The sequence below is a fragment of the Hylobates moloch genome, unplaced genomic scaffold, assembly GCF_009828535.3.
Source record: "Hylobates moloch isolate HMO894 unplaced genomic scaffold, HMol_V3 SCAFFOLD_12, whole genome shotgun sequence".
NCBI classification, from domain to species: domain Eukaryota; kingdom Metazoa; phylum Chordata; class Mammalia; order Primates; family Hylobatidae; genus Hylobates; species Hylobates moloch.
Window position 1 is genome coordinate 64,736,229 of NW_026652287.1, and position 10,326 is coordinate 64,746,554.

General features: G+C 46.8%; 1 pseudogene; it reads right to left on the reverse strand.

Moving 5' to 3' along the window:
- Positions 1 to 1,144: 1,144 nt before the first annotated feature.
- LOC116478952 (C-terminal-binding protein 2-like) lies at positions 1,145 to 2,448 on the reverse strand (annotated as a pseudogene).
- Positions 2,449 to 10,326: the final 7,878 nt, after the last annotated feature.

Sequence of the window (10,326 nt, forward strand, 5' to 3'; positions counted from 1 at the left end):
GGCCGGGCGCAGTGGCTTATGCCTGTACTCCCAGCACTTTGGAAGGCCAAGGCGGGTGAATCACCTGAGGTCAGGAGTTCGAGACCAGTCTGGCCAACTAAAAATAAAAAAATTAGCTGGGTGTGGTGGCGTACACTTGTAATCCTAGGTACTTGGGAGGCTGAGGCAGGAGAATCGCTTGAACCTTGGAGGCAGAGATTGCAGTGAGTCCAGATCTCACCATTGCACCCCAGCCTGGGTGACAGAGCAAGACTCCATCTCAAAACAGAACAAAACAAAAAAAACAGATGTGAGAAGAGAGAGGTGTCTCACAGGAGCCTGTACTGTCTTCAATCCTATGTGTGCAGGTATCTACCACAGGCAAACAGTTTCTCCTCATTTTGTAGTAATATGATCTTGCCACCAGCAAAAAGGTAAACAGCCCCTGTAGAACGAAGGCACTAGAGTCACAGGATGAAGCTTTCCTCTTAATATTTTTTAATTTGATGTTTGAACTCTTTTTTTTTTCCCTTGAGACAGTCTTGCTCTTTCGCCCAGGCTAGAGTGTAGTGGCATGATCTTGGCTTTCTGCAACCTCCACCTCCTGGGTTCAAACAATTCTCCTGCCTCAGCCTCTGGAGTAGCTGGGATTACAGGCGCTCGCCATCACACCCAGCTAATTTTTGTATTTTTAGTAGAGACGGAGTTTCACCATGTTGGCCAGGCTGGTCTCGAACTCCTTACCTCAGGTGATCCACCCGCCTCGGGCTCCCAAGTGCTGGGATTACAGGCGTGAGCCACCGTGCATGGCCTGATGTTTGAACTCTCAATGCAGCATTCTAGAGAAGGGTGTTCGGGACCTCCTGTGCCCAAGGGACTGATAAAGAAAAAAGCTCTATTATTTGGGTTTTGATGCACAGATGAAAAACTTAACACACAGTAACGGAAGTCGGTTGTTAGTAAATCCCATCCTAGTCTTTCAGCACTTCCATAAGCAGATGACATCTTCAGTTGTCTAGCTCTTGTAATTTTAGCACTGCAACATCAATGATGCCTATGTCCAGAATCAGTTAAAAATACCGTAATTTTTTTCTCTTAGTTCATCTATTTTTCACTGGCTCATGATCCCAAGTGTATCTGAATGATTACCTTTGGGCATTCTCTGCTATTGCTTATTAGGGTGCTCTCGATTGTCCCCATGTTTTGTGGGCTGGTTGGGAGGGGGAGCTCGGGAAGGATGTGTCACTCTCGGGAGGTTGTAAGTCATTGGGACACCTCCAGGGATGATTCCTTCCATGGCTGCAGGAAGTCCTCCTGGAGCCACACCCACGATGCCTGGCAGATATCTGTACGTTGTACCGTTGAGCTGTGGATGAATTGCTTGCGGGTCTATTGCTGACCAAGGCGCTGATGTGACAAATAATTCCTTGTTCACACAGTTTCTTAAGCTTTCTGGGACACGACCTGTGATGGCTCCGCGGATCTCGGTGGCAGCTGCCTCCTTCATCTCCAGTGACGCCTGCTTGCTTTCCCAGGCAGTGTGAGGAGTGAAGATGAGATTTGGCGCATCTTTCAACGGAGCCTGGGCAAAGCTAAAGGGCTCCGATTCGTGCAAGCCAAGGGCTGCCCCTCGTATCCTGTCCTCCTTGAGAACCTGTGCTAAGGCTTTCTCGTCCACCAGGCCACCACGGGCTGCGTTCACAAGGAATGCTCCCTGTCTCATCTGTTTTATAGTAAAGTCATTGATGAGGTGGTGGTTATGTTCATTGAGATTGCAGTGCAAGGAGATGCGGTCACTCTGATACAGCAAACCCTGCAGGGTGTATCAGGGTCCCCTCTGCACGCCCTGGGACCGCTCTATCCCGTCCTACAAGTAGGGGTTATAAAATAACGACGCTGAATCCAAAGGCCTTGGCTCGAACTGCAACCGCCTGCCCTGTGCAACTGAAGCCCGTGAGGCCTAGCGTCTCCCACGAATGAGGGCTACTCCCGAGGCCACCTCGAGGATCTGCTCCACGCTCTGAACCCGCGTGCCTTCCCACAGTGCCTGGTACAGCCACGTGTTCCTCTGGCACAGATTGAGGATGTGGCAGATAGTGGAGTCGGCTGCCTCTTCCACGGCTGCGGAGGGGATATTGCACATAGTAATCCGGAGCTCGCTGGCAGCCTTGATGTCCACGTTGTCGTAGCCACTTGCCTATCCACACGATCACTCTCAGGGCCTTGAACTTCTCCAGGTCCTCCCTTGTTTAGAATCTTCTCGTGGATCTCCTGCGTGGACTGTGTGTCACAGAAGGCCACAGTGGCCAGGTCCTTCAGGATGGGCATCTCCATGGTGTGGTCACAGCCATCTAGTGGCGCCAGCAGCGGGAGGGGGTGCAGGGGGCTGTTCGTGATCTGGGAGTGGATAGCTTCACAAATTCTTTCCAATCGCTGTCTCATGATTTTGTGCTTATCCACCAGGGCCATTCTTTATGGAACTTTGCAACTCTCAGATCAAAAGGCAAAGCAGGCCTGGCATGGTGGCTCATGCCTGTAATCCCAGCACTTGGGAGGCCGAGGCAGGCAGATCACTTGAGGTCAGGAGTTTGAGACCAGCCTGGCCAATATGGGGAAACACTATCTTTACTAAAAATATAAAAATTAGCTGGGCATGGTGGCACGCTCCTGTAATCCTAGCTACTCGGGAGGCTGAGGCAGGAGAATCGCTTGAACCCAGGAGTCAGAGGTTGCCATGAGCTGAGATCATGCCACTGCACTCCAGCCTGAGTGACAGAGTGAGACTCTGTCTCCAAAAACCAAACCAAAACAAACAACAACAACAAAACAAAAGGCAAAGCAGTCCTCTAAAAACTTACGGAAACTTGCAGGAGTGTGGGTGCATGACGCCACTATGAACCCAATATATGTCTGTCCACAAACTCTATAGTTCACAGGATGAACTGTCCATCTTTTTTTTTCTTTCTTTCTTTCTTTCTTTTTGTTGCCAGGCTGGAGTGCAGTGGTGCGATCTCAGCTCACTGCAATCTCCACCTCTCGGGTTCAAGCGATTGTCCTGCCTCAGCCTCATGAGTAGCTGGGATTACAGGTGCGTACCACCACACCTGGCTAATTTTTGTATTTTAGTAGAGACGGGGTTTCACCATGTTGGACAGGATGGTCTTGATCTTCTGAACTCGTGATCCACCTGCCTTGGCCTCCCAAAGTGCTGGGATTACAGGTGTGAGCCACTAGTTGGCCATCTTTTTAAGGGAATGCAGCTTCATTAGTTCAAAAACATTTAAGGTGATGAAACCTTCGTCCTGGGCAGTCAGCATCCACAGCGGAAAGGCTCCCACCCCTCCCACCACACCTCGAGGCTGTGCTGCCTCAGTTCAGCGCAGCATGGCTCCTGGTTCAGTCCCTCGCTCCTCGGGCCGCTCCCAAGCCACCTTAAAATGACACACTGAATTTGGATTATTATTATCTTTTTTTTTTCAGATGGAGTCTTGCAGTTGTCGCCCAGGCTGGAGTGTAGTGGCGCAATTTCAGCTCACTGCAACCTCCGCCTCCTGGGTTCAAGCAATTGTCCTGCCTCAGCCTCCCAAGTAGCTGGGATTACAGGCACCTGCTACCGCGCCCAGGAATATTTGTATTTTTGGTAGAGATGGGGTTTCACCATGTTGGCCAGGCTGGTCTTGAACTCCTGACCTCAAGTGATCCACCCTCCTTGGCCTCCCAAAGTGCTAAGATTACAGGTATCAGCCACCAAGCCTGGTCTAAACATTTATTTTTTAAATTTATTTTTTATTTTTATTTTTTCTTTCCTTTTTTTTTTTTTTTGAGACAGAGTCTTGCTCTGTTGCCCAGGCTGGAGTGCACTGGCATGATCTCACCTTACTGCGTCCTCTGCCTCCCAGGTTCAAGTGATTCTCCTGCCTCAGCCTCCAGAGTAGCTGGGACTACAGGTGCCCGCCACCATGCCCAGCTAATTTTTGTACTTTTAGTAGAGACGGGGTTTCACCATATTGGCAAGGCTGATCTCAAACTCCTGACCTTGTGATCTGCCTGCCTCGGCCTCCTAAAGTGCTGGGATTACAGGCGTGAGCCACTGCGCTCGGCTGTTTTTTATTTTTTTTGAGACGGACTCTTGGCTCACTGCAACCTCTGCCACCTGGGTTCAAGTGATTCTCCTGCCTCAGCCTCCTGACTAACTGGGATTACAGGCATGTGCCACCATGCCTGGTTAATTTTTGTATTTTTAGTAGAGATGGGGTTTCACCATGTTGGTCACACTAGTCTCAAACTCCTGACCTGGTTATCTGCCTGCCTCAGCCTCCCAAAGTGCTGGGATTACAGGCGTGAGCCACCACGCCCGGCCCCAAACATTTATTATTAATTATCTCTTATATTACATTTCCAGGATCTACTATATATTTTTTATATTTTCATTTTATTTTTAATGAAGAAGTAATAATTGCATGTATTTATGGGGTACAATTTGATGTGTACATTGTATACATCATGATGGGTACACAATGACATGTGTACATTGTGGAATGATTGAATCAGCTTTCCAAGTGTGTTTCCTTCTCAGCACCTCCAAACCTCTCCTCAAGTTAGCCCCAGGCCTTGAGAGAAACAAAGTGCTCTCCCTTAAACTGGGTTCCTTTGATTCCCAGTGGAAAGTTGAGTCACAGAGGGAGGCTCTCTTTCATGTGCTTGGGTTTCATTCACTTTTATCAGCTGGACACTGCCACAGGGGCTAATTGCTCCCACCCCCTTCCCCAGGTTCTGGGTTATTGTTCATGATTCCAGTGGATTTCGATTTTTCTTCTTGAAATAAAGTACATGGAATTTATCTTTATGCACTATCATGCTATCCCCAAGTGGCTGAGGCATGCTCTAATCTGCCATCTTGGAGGAAGAAAAGTTTTACGTTTGATATCACAGTTTACATATAATTTGTATCGATTAACAAATTATTGTAGCTATGGGTGTTTTGTAGTAGTTTTTCTTTTTTTTTTTTTTTTTAAGTCAGAGTCTTGCTCTGTTGCCCAGGCTGGAGTGCAGTGGCGTGATCTCGGCTCACTGCCACCTCCACCTTCCAGGTTCAAGCAATTCTGCCTCAGCCTCCCAAGTAGCTGGGACTACACGTGCGTGTCATCATGCCTGGCTAATTTTTTGTAGTTTTAGTAGAGATGGGGTTTCACCATGCTGGGCAGGCTGGTCTTGAACTCCTGACGTTGTGATCCCCCTGCCTGGGCCTCCCAAGTGCTGGGATTATAGGCGTGAGCCACCACACCTGGCCCCAGTTTTGTCTTTTAATCTTCAAACTAGAGAGAGAATTGATTTACACCTCACCATTACAGTATTAGAGTGTTGTGAATTTCACAATGTACTTATTTTTTACTTGTAAGTTCGTTTTCGTTTTTTTGTTTTTTTTTTTTGCGATGGAGTCTCATTCTGTCATCCAGGCTGGAGTGCAGTGGTGCGATCTCTGCTCACTGCAACCTCCGCCTTGCGGATTCAAGCAAATCTCCTGCCTCAGCTTCCTGAGTAGCTGGATTATGGGCGTGTGCCACCATGCACAGCTAATTTTTGTATTTTTAGTAGAGACAGGGTTTCACCAGGTTGGCCAGGCTGGTCTTGGACTTCGTCAGTGATCTGCCTGCCTTGGCCTTCCAAAGTACTGGGATTACAGGTGTGAGCCACCGCGGCCAGCCCTTTTTTTCTGAGACGGAGTCTCGCACTGTCGCCTAGGCTGGAGTGCAGTGTTGCAATTTTGGCTCATTGCAACCCCCAACTCCTGGGTTCAAGCGATTCTTCTGCCTCAGCCTCCCAAGTAGCTGGGATTACAGGCGCCCACTACCACACCCGGCTAATTTTTTTTTTGTATTTTAGTAGAGACAGGGTTTCACTATGTTGGCCAGGCTGGTCTCGCACTCCTGACCTCATGATCAGCTCGCCTCAGCCTCCCAAACTGTTGGGAATACAGGCGTGAGCCACCGCGCCCGGCCCCCATCTTAGACATTTTAAAATGTACTGTTCAGTGGTATTAAATACATTCATAATGTTGTGCAACCATCACCACCACCCATCTTTATAATTCTTTTCATCCTGTCATAATGAAAATCTGTACCCATTAAAGAATGAACTCCCCATTCTTCTTTTCTGCTAAAAACCATAATTCTACTGTCTCTATGATTTTGACTACTTTAAGTACCTTGTATAAGTGGAATCATATAGTATTTGTCTTTTTGTGACTGGAATATTTCACTTAGCATTATGTGCTCAAAGTTCATCCACGTTGTAGCCTATTACAGAATGTCCTTCATTTTTAAGGCCTAATACTATTCCACTGTATGTATATACCACATTTTGCTTACCTATTCATCTATCTATAGACACTGGGGTTGCCTCCATGTTTTCAGTATTATGAATAACGCTGCTATAAACAAGTGTTTGAGTCCTTTCTTTCAATTCTTTTAACTATATACTCAGAAATGGAATTGTTGAATCATATGGTAGTTGTAGGTTTAATGTTTTTCTCTTTTCTTTTGGAGACAGGGTCTCTCTCTGTTGCCCAGATAGGAGTGCAGTGGTGAGACCACAGCTCACTGCAGCCTCAACCTCTAGGGTTCAAGCAATCCTCCCACCTTGACCTCCTGAGCAGCCTTCTGAAGAGGCAAGGGCTGAAGTTGCTGTGGACTGATATGAATATGCTGCTGGAAACTTGGGATAACTTGGATCTGTGCCACTGCTAACATTATCATGACATTATCAAGAATTCAGGGAGTGGTGGCTGATGCCTGTAATCCCAGCACTTTGGGAGGCTGAGGTGGGCGGATCACTTGAGGTCAGGAGTTCAAGACCATCCTGGCCAACATGGTGAAACCCTATAACTACCAAAAATACAAAAATTAGCTGGGTGTGGTGGCAGGTGCCTGTAATCCCAACTACTTAGGAGGCTGTGGCACAAGAATTGCTTGAACCTGGGAGGTGGAGGTTGCAGTGAGCTGAGATCTCACCACTGCACTCCAGCCTGGGCAACAGAGCAAGACTCAAAAAGTCTGGCCAGGCACGGTGGCTCATGCCTGTAATCCCAGCACTTTGGGAGGCCAAGGCAGGTGGATCACCTGAGGTCGGGAGTTTGAGATAGCCCGACCAACATGGAGAAGTGCTGTCTCTACTAAAAATACAAAATTATCCAAGCGTGGTGGTGTATGCCTGTAATCCTAGCTACTTGGGAGGCTGAGGCAAGAGAATCATGCCACTGCACTCCAGCCTGGGCAACAAGAGCAAAACTCCATCTCAAAAAAAAAAAAAAAAGTTGACTTAGGGGCATAAAGTACAGGTGCACGCCACCACAGCCAGCTAATTTTTATATTTTTTGTAGAGGTTGCCCAGGCTGGTCTCGAACTCCTGGGCTCAAGAGATCCCCTCGTAAGCGGCTGGGCGCGGTGGCTCACGCCTGTAATCCCAGCACATGGGGAGGCCAAGGTGGGCGGATCACAAGGTCAGGAGATTGAGACCATCCTGGCTAACACGGTGAAACCCCATCTCTACTAAAAATACAAAAAAATTAGCCGGGCGTGGTGGCGGGCGCCTGTAGTCCCAGCTACTCGGGAGGCTGAGGCAGGATAATGGCGTGAACCCAGGAGGTGGAGCTTGCAGTGAGCTGAGATCGCGCCACTGTACTCCAGCCTGGGCGACACAGCCAGACTCCATCTCAAAAAAAAAAAAAAAAAAAAAAAAAAAAGAGATCCCCTCGCCTCAGCCTCCTAAAGTGCTATGTTTAATTTTTTGAGGAACTACTCTAATTTTTTCCACAGTGGCTGCACCATTTTACACCCTCATCAATAGGGCATAAGAGTTCCCATTTTTTTTTTTTTTTTTTGGAGACGGAGTCTTGCTCTGTCATCCAGACTGGAGTGCAGTGGCTAATTTTTTTGTATTTTGTAGAGACAGGATTTCACCATGTTGCCCAGGCAGGTCTCGAACTCCTGAGCTCAGGCAATCTGCCTGTCTTGGCCTTCCAAAGTGTTAGGATTACAGGCATGAGCCACTGTGCCAGGCCAGGTTCCCATTTCTTTTTATCCTTGTAAACACTTGTTATTTTCTGTATTTTGTTTAATAGCTATCCTAATGGGTGAGTTGGTAATCACATTTTAGTTTTGATTTGCAAAGCACTAGCACATGAAAAAATCTTGGGCCGGGTGCAGTGGCTAACACCTGTAATCCCAACACTTTGGGAGGTCGGGCAGATCACCTGAGGTCAGGAGTTTGAGACCAGCCTGGCCAACATGGCGAATCCTCATCTCTACTAAAAATAGAAAAATTAGCCAGGCATGGTGGTGTGCACCTGTAATCCCAGCTACTCGGGAGGCTAAGGCAGAGAATTGCTTGAACCCGGGAAGCAGAGGTTGCAGTGAGCCTAGATTGTGCTGCTGCACTGCAGCCTGGGCGACACAGCCAGACTCTGTCTCAAAACAAAAAACAAACAAAAACATCTTTGGATAAATGGCTATTTAAGTCATTTACCTTTTTGATCTGGTTGTTTGCTTTCTTGTTGAGTATTAGGAATTTTCTGTATATTTTGGATATTGATCACACATCAGATACACGAATAACTTCAAATAGTGACTTTGTCTAACATCTCAGTTTTCAGAATTTCAGTATAATTGTTAAAAATAAATCAATTAGGGCCAGGTGCGGTGGCTCACACCTGTAATCCCAGCACTTTGGAAGGCCGAGGCGGGCGGATCACGAGGTCAGGAGATTGAGACCATCCTGGCTAACACAGTGAAACCCCGTCTCTACTAGAAAATACAAAAAATTAGCCAGGCGTGGTGGTGGGAACCTGTAGTCCCAGCTACTCAGGAGGCTGAGGCAGGAAAATGGTGTGAACCCAGGAGGCAGAGCTTGCAGTGAGCCGAGATTGTGCCACTGCACTCTAGCCTGGGCAACAGAGCGAGACTCTGTCTCAAAAAAAAAAAAAAAAAAATCAATTAGTTAAATGCAAATGGGGTAGACATAAAAAGACTTTTTATGTAATTTGACATCTTACCATTATGTTACTTAATTAATAGATACTTACTAAATGTCTTCATTGTTACCAGATAAGATTAAAAAACCAAAATATGGATTGTTGAACACAAATGTTTGTTCTTGGCATTTTAAATCTTATAAAAACGCTAAATAGGCCAGGTGTGGTGGCTCACGCTTGTAATCCCAGCACTTTGGGAGGCCAAGGCGGGTGGATCATGAGGTCAAGAGTTCAAGACCAGCCTTGCTAACATGGGGAAACCCCATCTCTACTAAAAATACAAAAATTAGCTGGGTATGGTGGTGGGGGCCTGTAATCCCAGCTACTCGGGAGGCTGAGGCAGAGAATTGCTTGAACCTGGGAGGCAGAGGTTGAAGTGAGCTGAGATGGCGCCACTGCACTCCAGACTGGCAGACAGAGTGAGACTCCATCTAAAAAAAAAAAAAAGGAAAAGAAGCAATAGGACAGAGAGATGTAAAGAAAGTTATTAATATGAAGATACATTTTTGGTAAGGCAAGTTAAAAGCAAAAGAGAATGACTTTGTATGAGAAAGAATTTTATGTGATAAATATTGGTCCTAAAGTGATTTTTTTTTTTTTTTTTTTTTTAAAAAGAAAGCACAGGACAAAGCGGAAAGTCAAAGCATGTTGTCAAAGGTCTGAATAAGTTGTGATAAAGTTAGTGGAGACAGAGATCTGAATTACCCCATTACCAGTGGCATATTCATACGAGACCACAGCAACTTCAGCCCATGCCTTCTCAGAAGAAAGAATTCAACTGAGGGGAAGCAGAAAAAGAGACCAAGGCAAGTTTCAGAGCACAAGTGGAAGTTTATTTTAAAAGGCTTTAGAACAGTAAAGAAAGGAAAATTCACTTGGAAGAGAGCCAAGCAGATGCCTGAAGGTCCAAGAGAGAAAAGACCAAAAAAAAAAAAAGTCTTTGGCCGGTGCAGTGGCTCACGCCTGTAATCCCAGCAGTTTGGGAGGCTGAGGAGGGTGGGTCACGAGGTCGGGAGATTGAGACCATCCTGGCCAACATGGTGAAACCCCATCTCTACTAAAAATACAAAAATTAGCTGGACGTGCTGGTGTGCACCTGTAATCCCAGCTACTTGTGAGGCTGAGGCAGGAGAATCGCTTGAACCTGGGAGGTGGAGGTTGCAGTGAGCCGAGATCACACCACTGAACTCCAGCTTGGGTGACAGAGCAAGGCTTCGTCTCGAAAAAAAAGACTTTAACCTTGATCCCATGATTCTTCCCTTAGGGTGGGCTCCCCAGTGCATAGTGCTTTCCTTACCCTTGGGAAATGAGCACACGCA